Raw genomic sequence first — 14,159 nt, 5'->3', positions numbered from 1 at the left:
AAAAAAAAAAAAAAAAAAAAAATTTATTTTGTTAGTATCCCCAGAGTATTTCATGTTAAATAATTTTGATTACTTTTTGTAAAAATGTGGTTCATAGTAGAGGTTTACGCGGCCGAGCCACGCCGCCACCGAGTTACGGAAATATCGGCGCGGCGGCGGCGTTCGGCGCCTAAGGAATTTTTTACAAAATTTTCACGATGCATGCACATTAAAATACACCGTTTGAATGAACTAATACTCATATAAATAACGCTATTTTACGAAACGAAAATTACATTTTTAAAGGAGTTTTGTTTTATACCTTAACTTTGTTCGCATAACGGTTGTTTGTAACAGCCTAAAGGTACCGAGATAGATATAGGCAAATGTATACATAAATGATCAGAATAAAAAGAGAAGTCGATTTAGCCATGTTTGTCTGTCCGTCCGTCCGTGTGTACACGATAGCTCGAGCAAAAATTGAGGTATATCAACAAAATTTGGTATGTAAGTTGCCCTTTATCCAAGGTAGGTTCCTATTGAAAATGGGCGAAATTGGACTGTAACCACGCCCCCTTCTCATAAAAGTGGTATTTGTGAAATATGCAAAAACTACGAGATTTCAGTGAATATTAGATAAAAATTGTTGAAAATTAGTATTTGAAGTAGAAAGGGGCGTGACCCCGCCCACTTGTGTAGCCGCAGCACAAATCTTTACCAAACTCGGTCCGAGCCTTGTTTAGGAGATAATAAATTTGTTGAAAATCTTTAAAATCGGGCTATATCCACACCCACCTTCCATATAACGGTAATTTATAGAAACACGAAAACTGCGACAAATCGGTAATTATTGACGCTAATTGACTCAAATTAGATTACTGCAATAACCACTGAGCATAAAATAAGATTATCATAAATTTTTGGATTTTCGGTGTGGCGCAGCCAAGGTGTATTAAACAAGGTGTGATTGACAACTCAGTGCGGCTCTCTTTTAAGGTACTATAATGTCAAAAAGTATAAACAAACGAATTAACCCTTAGTGATGCATGTATCTTATCAGCACTGATGCCCTAGGCTTTTATTTCGATTATAGTTTTGTTTTACTTACATTACTTACATCACATATATTTTGTAAATAAAATAAAACAAATTGTTTATAAAATCGTTTTAGCAATTTTCTTGTTTTTAATTGCCCAAGTTTTATGCTTTTGTGCGTTTATTTTTATATTTCAGTTTTTTATCCTAAGCATTATTCAACACTTATAAACTTATATGTGAGCTTAACTCTAAAAATTTTGAAATTGAATTTTTTTCATGCAAAATAGTTTTCCATTAAAGACCTTGTTTCGAGCGGTTTTAATTTAAGCTCTTCCATACTTGCTTGCATGGTTTAATTATTTCGGTAAGCCGAAATATTTCTGTTCGCAACGTGCATTCTAAAGAGTCGTCTGTTTGAGTTTGGGCATCAACAAAGAATGTGTCCTGATCGCGTACTAAATCCTCACTTGTATCAGTTGTTTCATATGGCATTGGGACTGCGCATGGGTATAAACGAGCTCGTTGGAAAGTGTTTGATTTGGACATCACTTTCCTTGAAGTGGTTTTCACAAACGCGAGATGAATCACGTAGTACAACACCACAGCTTTCTTCCCATCGCTGCCGTCTAAATTCGCAACTAGGTGGTTTAAAACATCGCACTATTTTCGTGTCCTGACTTTTATTGCATACAGCGCACCGTTCAAATGTTTTGCTCCGTTTCATCTTGGTTTCCTTACATTAAATATTTAAGCAAAGTCGAACGTATTTACTTATTACCAAACTTAAATGTACTTACTTGCTCTTCTCGGCGGTTTATCTCTTAACAATTTCACGTTTATTAAGAAAATTTGTTGCTTGAAAAATTTGGTTGTATTTTTTTTTTAATTCAAATTTGAAAAAAACACATTTTCAAATGGGTTAACATTCATTTCAATTTGACATTATAGCCTGTTTCTTATGAGAGCAATGTCAAAATCAATCACACTTTGTTGAATACATTTTGGGCGCAGCCTACTTATTACCACAAAAGTGTATCTTGGTAACCGATTTATCATTTTCTACCAAACTCGGTGCACTTAATAACCTTGGTACGGGAAAGCAATTCGTTAAAAATTATTCAAATCGGACTGTAACTACACCCGCTTCCCGTATAACGGTAAATTTCGGACATACGAAAACTCAGATTTTTTAATAACTCAGGACGCTCATTTACTCCAGGTTAATACTTACAACAATCTCTTAACAATAAATAAGACTTATAGACTTTTAGGTAGTTTAGCGAAAATTGGAAGGACGATATTTGATATCTGTGCCGGGTATATAAAATTTGGTTTCGCCCGAACTTATTTACTTGTTTTACCTAATTTGGGAAACTGAAGAGGAATATCATCTCCTTTATTTTTCCAAAAATAAACGTAACTGAGAAAAAACATAGGAAACATGTTTTTTGATCGAATGCGTTTATTATGGTTAAATTAGGGTCGAACACTGGAAATCTGACGACACATCAAAAACTTTAACGCTAATATCTCAGAAAGCAGTTTAAACAGAAGTGCCCTTATTGCATCCACCTCCTCAATTATTTGAGATAAAACAAAAACAAATTGATTTCCTTGTGTATTCATCATTTCATTATAATAATAATAATAATAATAGACTGACGCTTACAGATATTTAAGTGCTTGGCCGAGCTTTTCCTGCGATTTGTGGCGTGCGCCTTGATATTGTCACACACTTACAGTTTTATGCCGACTTCGAACGCCGATTGTGTTTTTATGAGAAGCTATTTTCCATGGCAGAAATACACTCGGATATTTGCTATTGTCTGCTGAGAGGCGACCGCTGTTAAGGAAAAGTCTTTTTTCCACATTGCGATGTTGCTTTAACCAGGCTTTAAGAGTGGAAGCGCGCACTACTTACCACTACACCACAGCGGCCGCCATAAAGAGTTGAATATTTTTTAAACAGACTTTTAATAAAAAGCAAAACCTTTGTTTGCTAATTTTTACAAGCGTAAGTTATTTTATTCTGGGGCTGTGAGAAAATTACTTTAGCATTCATAAGTTGTGGTCACAACCTAGGAGGGTTTTACCATGTATGTATGTCTGTACATACCTCAGACCTTCCTCTGTTAGCCCATCGATCAGCACCAGATGCTGACGAGATGACATGATAAGATTAGTAGCCTCATTGTTCTTTGGAATCCACCTTATGGGCGATAGCGCCGGCGTTGCCAGACACGCGGGCGTCGCCGCCGCCGCCGCCGCTGAATCTTTTTGAAGTTGACCACGCCGCCCCCGCAAAGCCCGTCGGGGTAAACCTCTAGTTCATAGAATTATACAAAAAAGAAGGTTGTTCCCGTGTCACTTTTTCCCCGCCATATTAACAACCTGACAATTAAATATTTTTACCCAAAGAAACAACGACATTGTCGAAATATACTAGAATTGGATACTACTCTCTTCTCTGAAAGTCATGAGGCCTATGGGCCCCAAAGTAAATTCCGTTTTCAAGTTACTTGAAAGACATGGACAAAACCAATATCGAAATGTGTAATTTCAGTGTCTCAATTATATCAGAAACAATCGTATCCGATATAGAAAACTGTAATCCTGGCTAGCTACATTGTATAATAATCAGATGACATAACACTAAAAAATTTTAAAATATGGTCACTAAAATTTTATTAATGTAAAAATAAAGATTTTGGCAAGTAGCTATAGAATATAATGTAAAATTTAAACGTTTTGAAGATAAGATATTAATTATTTTTAAAAGGTAAATGTTGATACAAATTTTTATTTCTACTCGGAAATTTAGGATATAAAATCCCCTCCACCAAAAAAAATAAATAATAAATCTCCTTTTTATACCCGAGCGCACTTGTGCACAACATAACTTTGTTCACATAACGGTTGTTTGTAACAGGCAAAACGAATCGAGAAAGATATAGACAAATGTATACATAAATGATCAGAATGAAAAGAGAAATCGACTAAGCGGTGACGACTGTCTGTCCATCCGTCCGTCTATGCACTTCTTTCGAGCGTAGGAAAAAAAAAATTTCCATCGATAACTTAAATTTGTGACACACAATGGCTAGAGGCGTCGCCTGAGTGCATTCTTTCATATATTTATGTGTGTGCCAGTTTTACCGTTATATATTTTTTATCTACTCGTTTATTCCATGAGGTATTCGTGCTTTATTTAAATTTAAATTACTTTACCGTTTTAAAAATCTGAAAATTCACTGCTGGAAATTTTTGTATTCTCTTTTTGTATTCGCGTTCTCGTTTTTGCGTTTATAAGTTTTGAAAAAAGGTTTTGAACGAACCATTATATCACATTCCTAGGCAAGTTTTGAAAGAATATTTTCGATACTAAATTTTATTAAAACAAAATGTTGAAATCAGCTTCATATAGAACCAGTGTCATCGTTAATTAAGAAAGAGATGTTCTTAAAAAAAAGCTTTACGAAATTTTGTTGATTTTGTTTATGTTGCGCAAAGACTAAACCTTGGATTTATACGGGTTTTGTTAAGTGTAAACTGCATTTTTATAAACAAATAATTAAAATTATATAATTTTAAGATAAATGGCCAATCTAGTTAACATGTATAAAGTTTTGATAAGCACTTGAAATGTCAAATTTTAGTACTGAATTCAAAGAAGATGTCCCTTTTATCCATTCATAATAGTTTAAAAAATTTGTTTGTTAAGAAGTGTATCTTAAAATATCTGCCTTGACATTTATGTTAAAAGTGTAAAATATGTAAATGTACCTACATAAACTTTCCCGTGAATACCATCAAAGCATTGGTGTTGAAGGGAATCTATGTATGCATGTATGCATATGAGCAAATTAAAAAGTCGATACAATTTACAGTCAAAAAGTACAGTTTTTGTATAGATTATAGATTATTTCCCAACACTGTGGGGAACTAAGCAAAATGGCCTAGTGTATTTCGCAAAAATTCACCAACCGATAATTTTATATATTCATTAAAAGATAATTTGTCATCAGTCTGAAATAAAAAAATTATAAATCGGAAGGGTAAAATAGTATTGTGTTATTAATTCAAAAATAAAAATTTTCATTTCAATGACGAAGGGGGGATCTATCTCCCCAAATCCCTCGCCCACCCTGGCTACGCCACTTTTTCGACATAACATCCGTGTCATAAGTTCCACGGAAGATTTTTAGGCCATGGAAGTGAATTCAGACAATATTTCCGCAGATATTATTCATGGATGATATGTAAGAATTAATTTCAGTGATAAATTTGTATTAAATGAGCCGCTCTCTGCACTAATTTATTAATTCCACTTTTTAAAAAATCCTGAATTTATGTGTGTTTTCTTTTTGGAAAATATTGAATGAACTTTTGGTCTTCACTCCGGCTTTAGGAAGCTATAATATAGGAAAACGTTGTCCTATTGAGGGGAATTTCTTCTATTTTCGTTTATAATCTCTGAAGAGGATTATAAGGCCTCGAAGTTATTGTTAGATGAGAAAACTTCTTTATAAAACGAAGGAGGCGAATTCGACATTGAAACTGAGGATGACTTGGATGATGACTTGATCGAATTTTCCAAAGCAAATTCGAACGCAAACATTTTTGGCGGTTCTCACAAAGTTCCCAATTCCGGAAGTCTCGAAATCTGTATCAATTATAAGCCCTGTATGCAGCTCTCAAGAAAACGGTCAAGAAAAAATTGCCATTATTTCGCGTGTGTGTCCAAGGAATTTTGACATTTTTGATACTTCACAGTCTGTTGCCTCACTCTATCCTCAAGAAATAATGGAACGGGCATATATTTCTGTTGCAAACCCGGGTTGCCTTGTGCTCTTTTTTCACAAAAAACTTTAGAAAACCGTAGTAGAAAGCGTAGTAAATTCCTTAAAAACTGCGTACTGCCTTAAGGAAATTTGACTCAAGAAAATTTCTTAGCCATTTCTTGTGTGTCATTTTATATGGAGTTTTTGCTTTTCTTGAGAGCTGCATACAGGCCTATAAAATAAATCCATGCGAAATTGTATTTACTTTGTGCGGTCATGTAATTTTATGTGAATTATGTGACAATTCTTCAAATTTTTAAAATTTCCATTAATGTCAAAAGATGAGATAATGAGATTTTAATCTATATTCAATATACATATAAACATAGGTGAAATCATTTAAATTAAAACCATAAATAAATCGTGATTGAACTTTGTACCCAAATAATAATAATTTGATCGCTCTGCTCTAAAACTGGGTGGCGATCAATTTGCAATTTTGTAGCCTACTGACTTTTAGTACAATAAGATGCAAGTTTGAAGTTTCTACAAGTTACCGTTAATTTTAGAGGCTTTTTGTAAACGGTCTTGCGTATAGGAGAAAGTGGACAGATAAAAAATGCCAAAAATCAAAGGTAATTTGTAACATTTGCACTTTGTTCTACTAAAATTCAGTAGGCTACAAAATTGTATACCCAAAATGTTTCCAAAAAATTTGATAAAAAAGTTGGAAATTTTTCCTGAAAATTATTGGAAACTTTATCGAATTTTCCTAGTTGTCGTACAAAGTTTGGAATTTTGGTTTTCATATTTTTTTGTACTAGATATGAACCAAATTTGCATAAAAAGTAACAAAAATTATTTAAAATGAAAGACTTTGGGAATATTAACAGAATACATTTTGTTTTTGAGAGGGGCCATTTTTACTGGCAGTAACTTTATGTACACATATATCACAATCGGATTGCAAATCTTTTAGAGTTTTGCTGTAGCTTCCACCTTTATGTTGACGTTTAGACCTCGCGGCAAATTCAGCATGCCAGAACTCTTGCCTCACTTGTATCATCCTCACATTCTGCAGCACATTGTCAAAGCATACATGCAAATGTATGTATACATATACACACCACTTTTCGTTACATATGGAATGTGCTTATGCATACAATAAAAAGCATACTCGTATGTAGTGTTGCTATTCAACTCATTACAAACCCGGGAATGCATACGCAAAATATGGAACAGGCGCGATCACAACCACAAACCGGCGATTAATCTTGGGATATTGCGCTCCTAAGTCATTGATATTTCATAACAATCGTAGATCTCATTCTTTATCACTGGTATACAATAGTTATAGGAATTTTAAAAATAATATAAATAACTGACACCATTTTTAGCATTTTAAATATCTCAACTCTTTGGCGTTATACGTATTCATTTTTTAGGTATGTATATTTTTGTATATATTTATTTATAGAAAACTTTTTAAGTTTATTTTGTATGCAAATATTTGATTTTGGTCTCACTTACAGGCATCATTTTTACAATAAAAATACTAAATATTTATCAAAATTCTGATATGATTAATTTACACAGCTTCAAAGTATTTTGAAGATAGATAATCATTTTAGCCACTAAACTGATTTTCACACTGCTTTTAATAACTTTCACTCGTATTAATCACAAACGGGGCGCAATAAGTATAAGGAAAATTTCGCGAATCAAAATATAACAGTTAAGTTTTATGTTATAAAGCAAAGGTTCTTTCAAAATATCGTTATCTTATATTCGGTGGTAATCAAGCATTAGTCGTTGCAAGTTCGAAAACAACCGAAACGATAGCATATCCTAAACAAATCTTTTTGCAATAATCACGAATACCACAACCATTTTATAATTAAAAAATAATAATTATGTCCGTGTTGAATATTCACACAACTAACAATACTAAATAGAAATCATAAAAAAACAAAATCATCCAAAAGAAACACAAGTGAAAAGTATAGGTGGATAAAAACACAAACACTTCAACAATAGCAAAAGACGAAATAAAGCAAACATGAAAATATAAAAGCACATTGGAAAGGAGAATTTCATTACTTCAACCATCGTTTCATTATTAAAAGAAAAATATTTGTATGCTTATAAGATTCACCTTTAGCATTACAGAGAGCTACTTCCCAGCAAAAAACACGATTACCACAGAAACGAAAGTGGAAACGAGCTAGGCGATGGGAATCGCTTACCCTTTCGCTTCAAGAAGGCCTTATTTTAACATGGGCATGTCATTGGCGGTAAGCCCTTACCCGCAGCATTACCTTAAAACGAAGGGAGAACGCATGGATAAACAGAATCCAGAGAAGCGAACAAAGAATGCCTTACAGAGAAACTAATGTAGAATGCCTATATAAGTGCATACTTAGTTATATTAAATTGAAATCAGAAAATGTCTTAAAAGATTAAAATTGAATTTTTATAAATCAGTTCAGTTGTATTTTCTTAAAAATCGGTATGTACATACATGCATATTTAATAAAGCTTAAAATCGTACTTCCTCACTCTTGTACTTCACTTCATTGACTGACTTCAACTTCGCTGCAAATTGAACAAAGCAAAACATGATTTTTATGCGAGACAAATTTCCACAGAAANGATATTCATTCTATCTTTCAGCTCACTACGATGCAGCATTCTACTTTGCATTCCCCGAAATGAAGCAAAGAAGGGAAATAAAAAAAAATATTGTAGGACATTCTACTTTACATTCCCTGAAATGAAGCAAAGAAGCGAAACAAATATAATATTGTAGGACATTCTACTTTGCATTCCCGGAAATGAAGCAAAGAAGCGAATTAAAAAATAAATATTATAGGACATACTACTTTGCATTCCCCGAAATGAAACAAAGAAGCGAAATAAATAAAATATTGTAGGACATTCTACTTTGCATTACCGGCAATGCCTAAAAGAAGCGAAAAAATTCTAAGGCTTTACAACGCTATGCCTTCTAGAACACGTTACCACTAAAAGCGATTATCGATTTTTTGCTGGGTTGCGTCGAGTGTGTAAATAAAATATAACGGTGGCGCACGGCCGAGCGAATAAAGCGACGCCGCAAATATATTGTATGCACCCAACCAGCAAAGAATTTTTCAAATTGTCTTCATTTTTCGCATCAGGAACAAATCCGAAAATGGGCCCATTTCGTATTTGAAAAGCGTTTGAAAATAATGGTTTGAGTTGGAGAAATATGTTAATATTTAACAAAGATCCTAGGTTAAATTTCTATCTGACGCAAGTTGTTAAAATTATGTACTTAAAAATATTTTCATATATTCATATATTCATACGGAAATAATTGGCAAAGCCAAGAAAGCTACGAAAAAGCAGCTTTGAAATTCAGAAGGAAAGCGCATTTCAAGAAAGCATTTTATCCGAAAAGCAGCAGAAGCGTAACCGTTTCCCAAGCTTTTTCTCTTTCTGGACACATAAACATGCCCAAGACTTCTAGAAATATAATCAGTAAACGTATGAAACATCCGCAATTCTGCCATTTACGTATATGTATTTGGCTGACTGGGTGCATACATTCATATGTATGAATGTAGCTCTCGGTCAGATGCGCAGCCGGCCATCCGAAATCTCAACATCGCACAGTAGGCACAAGATCCAATTTAGGGGAATTAAATTAAAAAGTCGTAAACTAAGAGCGTTACAAAAGAAAATTCGGCGATGGAATTAAATCAAGAGTACTACATAAATTTTCGAAGTTGTAGATTTCTAAATAATTTTTGTTGTTTTTACGCCACTTTTTAACACATTCGCACCAAGAACGCAGGTATCTAACTACTTATCTTAAGATGCCTAAATTTTTCAATCTCATAGCGTTTGGCTACTAATAAGACAAATTTAAAACTGACGAGGCTTCCCTAAAATAAAAAAAAAAACATATATTAAAATGCCCCGTTCGCGAATATTCGGCCAAAAACATATGCGTGGAATGTTAGAAGAAATATACAAATATTTGGTTTACTTAATTTTTTCCAATAATAGGTATATCGTCACTAGACACGAATAAAGGCGCGCTAGTGTTTCGACGGCGAAAAAAGACGCGTAAAAAAAATTTTACGAAAAAAGGCGGTTAAGAAAAACTTCGGCGAAGAAAGACGCGTAATCATAGATTTATATTTGGTCAAAGACTGTCACTTCAGCATCACTCCTTAAATATCTTTGGGGAATTTACATTCTGTTACACCCGCAAACATAGTTGACTGCGAAAAAAAGTTTACGCGTCCTTCTTCGCCGTCAAATATTTTAACGCGTCTTTCTTCGCCGTCAACTATGTTATGAGTCTTTCTTCGCAGAAGTTTTCTTTAAGCGCCTTTTTTCGTGGTCAACTTTTGAGCTCGCGCCTTTGTTCGTGTCTAGTGACGATATAATGATATATTATTTAAACAAAACTATTCAGAGTGAAGATCAATACAACGGTTTTGATTGGACAGCTGAAAGTCTTAGACAAAGTTTAAATTAGAGGATGTGGCGAAAGAATTAGTGCATGAAATATGTGCTCCATTTGTAAAGTTTATTCGGTAATCGTTGTAAAAGCTTTTCCATCCATCATGGTTAAATGGAATTGATGGTAAACTCGTATTTGCAAATTAGCTGGTTCGATCCGGATATTTGAGCCTAACTATTTTCAATCTCTGCACGGACAACGTCAGCTGTTCCTTTCTGGCGCAAAATTTAATTGACCTTCAAAATACAGTTTAAGACACGAATGCTTCCAAATTATATTGGAACTCGACAACATTATAGTCTTGTCTGTAAATTAGATGTCCACTAATGCCGTCATAGCAGCAATTGCAGATTGCAGTTACTTTTCCATTTTAGGCATGAGTTACGTGTTTAACTGTACGGTCAACAAAAATTTAATTACCTTTTACAGATTTCATGACACGGCTATATAGCCGCAAATTTGTTCATTGTGGAAAAAGTGGTTCGTCTGACAACCGCCATAGATCCTACGACGTGGGACATATTGTAGGGTACCAGGTATTTATTAGAAGATTATTTTGGATATTTCATAATCGAACCGAATCAAACTTACAAAAATACCATAACTAGCCCGAATAAGACAAGTTGCACTCCAAAAGAAACGATTGCATGTTAAAAGAAAAAAGTCAAGTTTATGATAAACTTTTGGAACTATTTTTCAATGTCAAATATGCACGCACATATCACATACATTTATTTTATTGAACACTTACCTTTAACTATAAATAAACAAAACAAAATGAATTAATACCTTTTTTCAGCTAAAACAGATATTTTTTCAAAAAGGCGGGAAAATAGAATTTTGCATACGCTAAAAAAAATATATGCGAAGTTTGAAAGCTCACATCACAGAATAGAACAAAACAGTATTATGAATCGCTAAAGGTATTACGAATCAGAACTTTAAAATTGAATTATACAAGCCAATCTACTATTTCGCCCACTGTGCATCGGCCGCGACGGCAAAAGAATTCATACAATATGAACAATCAATCCAATGACGCCTTGACAAGCCCATCATTATAACATCAGCACTAGGAATGTTTATCCCGGGCTTTTTAAGAATCCCGGGATTTTCGGGATTTGCAATTTACACTGGGGGAAAATGAAAGAGAAGATTCTGTAGAGTTAAAACACATTACATTTTTTGGTGCGTAAGGGACGAATAGATATTGAAAATACTCTTTTATAATTTTATCCTTGAATTTACTTGATATTTTTCAATTCTTATTTTTGAATAAATTATATGTTAAGGACTAATTTATTAAAAAAATAAAAGAGATTAAGGGGACATTTTCAATTCCTATTCACCTTTTGAACCCAAAAAAAAATTATTTCATTTGGTACCCATACTTTTGTTTTACATTGCACTAAATTTTTTTTAAATAAATTTTGGAATTAACCATATTTTTGATATTATAACGAGCCTTAACCGTTTTGATTCTGAAATGCATCTAGATGCTTTTGGAATATTTCTGCATCAAAAATAAAAAAATGTCGCTTACATTATTTTGGCGGTTAGGGCTCGATAAAGTTTAAAAAAAAATCATGAGGTCAGAGAAAGGTCCATTTATATGCAGTTAACTATATGTAATATGAGGTAGAATTTTATAAAAATATGTAAATTTTGGATAAACAAAAGGAATATAGACAAAACTGGTCGAATTAAGGCGCTTCTTTTATTTCTGCCACTAGTATTATGAACTTCTTTCAACCAGAAAATAAATTTTTTTACTAAATTTTTTTTGCATCGAGCTTTTTTCGACATACCTTAAATTACTTTATCAGATATGTACACACTAAAGTATTATTAAATGCATATTATTTCAACATATATCGTGAATAACATACTAAAATAGTATGTACTGAAGTAGACAAAGCACAAAATAAATGTTCAGAAAAGTGGAAAACTTTTGCAGTTTTTCAAAGATGTTAATAAGTATATTTTAGAATTCTAAGAATTTTCTAGATTTTATACACAAGTACCATGAACATTAGAATTTCTCGACAATTTGTGATGTTTCACATCTTTACATTTTAGGATGGATTTCAGAATAATTAAAATCCTAAAATTTTTGGAAAATATAAAAATTTCTAAAATCTCAATAATTTTGTACATTTCAAAATATTTTCATTTTACCAAAATTTTTAAAATCTCCAAGATTTCGATAGTTTTTAAAATTTTGAAAATTATCATAAAAATAAGAAATCTCAAGAAATTTAATAATTTTTAGAGCTCGGATATTTATGCAAGTGATTATTTTTGTTTAACATCACAGAAAGTCCGCACCTAGGTAGAAACTCATTATAGGAAGAAGTGAGTTAATTTGGATCTATTATGTTTCGCATATTTTCACATATTTTGCATATTTGCATATTTTCTGAATATTTGCATATTTTTGTATATATTTTGCATATTTTTGATATATATATAATAAATAATAAATAAATTATTATAAGCCTGTCACTTTGATGGGGCAGCTCTTGTTAACTCCGCACGCGACATACTGACCTCCTTCTGCCTGAATAGTGATGACCAGCTACGCCAGCATAGAACAAATCTAATTTATTTGTGGTATGTAGGCAAGTGCAAGCGATTCTGTAAAAATCTTTTGCAAGTTCGCCAACTAAAGCTCAACACGTTCTTTAAGTACAATAAGTAGGATGCTATCCAGACCGGGCGATTTTAGACTGTCAAAAGACTCAATAGCATATCTTAGGGCATCTACATTAGCCACATTTCTGGAAACAAACCGGTTGTACCTTGACACTGTGGTTCTCGCATACCCTCCTTCACCAGTCGAGGGAGAAACCATCACCTGATTTCCACGAAATTTAGGCTCTAGAAGAACAGAGAGCTCTCCGTTAAAAAGCCATCAGGACATTCATAATTTTATCTCTCATTCGCAAATGGCACTGTAAACAGTGAAGTATGTTCCCCTTGTGAGCGGTATTCTTTGCTCCACAGCTTTGAGCCAATCCCAGTTAGCTTGGGAGAGGCATTTCACCACAATGGTTCCCTCCCTCTCTTATGAACGAGCATTGGCCACAGTGCCGGAGGCCCGGACGGACCGGATCAGCGTTTAATTTCCACAGTAGTCGTCTGCCGAGTCTAACCCGCCCTCCCCATTACGGCAATGAGACGTAGTTGCTTCGAGGGAATAGCGAGGGCCGTTCCGCCTCGACCGACTCTTGTATCACTTCTACCCTTGGTTTGAGGCAAGCACTTCGCAGCGCCAGAGGTCTGTCTGGATGATGGGAATTGGGCAATGCCACACCAGTACCGTGCCGTGCAGATTTGGATGTAGGTACATCCATCAAGTTCCACTGGCTTCTGGAGTAACATCCGTAGACCTGGGCCGCTTACTGAATGCAGCGACAGGAGGAGTTCGGTCAGCCACAGAAGAGGGTTTCCCCTGCCTGCGTTTCGCCCCCCGATACTTCCTCTTCTGGGCTGTGGAAAGAGGACCAACTCGGTCATTGGAGGGTAGTTGGCAGCGAACTGATTCTCCACCTACATCCCCTGCAAGAGATTGGTCCTCTTCCGACTCTGAAGAAGAGAGGATTGGGTTTTTCTCCCTACTCTCCTCCAGGATGCGCTCCTGGTCTATGACGTTGGGGAATTCGCCAACGGTTGGGGTCGTAATTGCTACTACTAAAGTAGTTTAAAGAGTTAACCTAAATACAAGTTGTTAATAAATTTGAAGATATGCTTTTAACAAAACATGTTTAATTTTCTCTGAAATCTTAATAACATGGACACCAGTCCAAACGACTTCGGTCTTGTTTCTTAGGTGTTATTTAAAT

At 34.2% G+C, this 14,159-nt stretch overlaps 1 protein-coding gene and 1 long non-coding RNA gene across 2 annotated transcripts in view; one reads left to right on the top strand and one right to left on the bottom strand.

The window, feature by feature from the left end:
• RhoGAP102A (Rho GTPase activating protein at 102A) overlaps positions 1-7,069 on the bottom strand; it is a 280,795-nt gene extending 273,726 nt beyond the window's left edge. The window contains exon 1 of the mRNA XM_017630466.1: positions 7,011-7,069. The gene's annotated coding sequence lies outside the window, so the exon portion shown is untranslated. The remainder of the gene's footprint in view (positions 1-7,010) is intronic.
• LOC108374545 (uncharacterized) lies at positions 6,721-8,170 on the top strand. The gene is made up of 3 exons (XR_001849058.1): positions 6,721-7,138; positions 7,196-7,243; positions 7,960-8,170. It is a non-coding gene; the product is annotated as an uncharacterized LOC108374545 (long non-coding RNA).
• The last annotated feature ends 5,989 nt before the right edge of the window (positions 8,171-14,159 follow it).

This window comes from Rhagoletis zephyria, unplaced genomic scaffold (assembly GCF_001687245.7).
Source record: "Rhagoletis zephyria isolate East Lansing unplaced genomic scaffold, Rhagoletis_zephyria_1.1 Rzeph_scaffold_00089, whole genome shotgun sequence".
NCBI classification, from domain to species: Eukaryota; Metazoa; Arthropoda; class Insecta; order Diptera; family Tephritidae; genus Rhagoletis; species Rhagoletis zephyria.
Note: the sequence above shows the minus strand (reverse complement) of the source record. Positions and strands in the feature narration are given on the sequence as shown.